Genomic DNA, 1,331 nt, shown 5'->3' on the forward strand with positions numbered 1-1,331 from the left:
ATCAAACTCAGAGCGTAAAAAGCATATCAAAAAGCTACGTTAATGAATAGTTCTTCGTTATCCTCATAGTGTTGTCGTGTTTTTCTTTGCTCTTCAAAATCAGTTTCACTGATGCAAAGTCGTAGTTTGCTGCCCTTAACGAATGCTTTCACAGTACTACAATAAGTAGCAGAGAATAAAAACGTTATAATGATGACAACATCGCGCAGACCACGTTAAACTGTAACCTGAGCAAATTCGCTTCGGATTTTCAATACCATGGTACAAAAGGACTCGCTTGTTTCCTTCGTCACTCACCGAATCTACTAGAATAGATTAATTCCGCTTTGTAGATGTATCCTGGGGTACCATACGGAAGCACGGAACACAGTATTTGTACCGATCTTTTCCTTGATAGTGTTTTTACGGAGAAGTTCGAAAACTTCAGCTTGTCTGGTACTGGCCGCCAGTTAGTATTTCTCCGCAACAAAAATGCAAGGTTTTACGCATCAGCACCGAACGAACTCAGAGAGTCACTCGCAGCGTGGTGCATGCACTTGCGTGCTATCTTTCCCAGGAAACCTTTGTTCACTCGCGGTCAATACGAAACCCGACTCCAAGATGCGTCTGAGACGATTCCACAACGAAATTGCTAGAAACAAACGGCTCAGCTCGGAATAATCACCTTCAATAGTTGGTATAATCTTAAACTACATAAGTCTAATTAAAGCATTTAAGCTAGTTTACCCTCTATAATATATAGTACGTCAAGATATAATTAAGTATTTTTTATGGAGTTCTGAACTAAGAATGGGTGATTATGGTACGATTACTGTGCATGCAACAATTCATAGGAATCATGTGGCTCCTTGCGGATTCCGCGTCGTGGACTGCTGCCGCACATGAGCGCCACTCCTACTACGTTACATGTTCATGCGGCGCCTTCCATAGGCGTCCACTCCGGTTAACTTAATCGCTGAGAACAGGCCTGACCCAACAACACCCACCTGTCGAACAGTAAAAGAGAGACTTTAAAGTCAGGTATCAGCAAAGTCATGTGCTGGTCATCCTATCCCAAGATCACGTTATTCGGTTCTCAAGCTGAACAGGTTCGCGTCGATCCACTTTTCATTTTACCACGTCAAGACTCAGCTTGAGTGGAAGCCCCAGCAGTACGGAGCGACAATGAATCTCTCTCTTCTTCTCGCTATCGGAGCAAGCTCCCTTGCTGTCGCAAGCGGTGACATCACCAAGTCGACCTACACCGGCACAAGCGGCTTGCACGACATGGCCAAGGCTTCTGGAAAGTACTTTGGCACTGCAGTGGACCAGGACATTAAGGATTCTGCCGC

Source organism: Phytophthora parasitica, assembly GCF_000247585.1.
Source record: "Phytophthora parasitica INRA-310 unplaced genomic scaffold supercont2.12, whole genome shotgun sequence".
In the NCBI taxonomy this organism is placed as follows: Eukaryota; Oomycota; class Peronosporomycetes; order Peronosporales; family Peronosporaceae; genus Phytophthora; species Phytophthora nicotianae.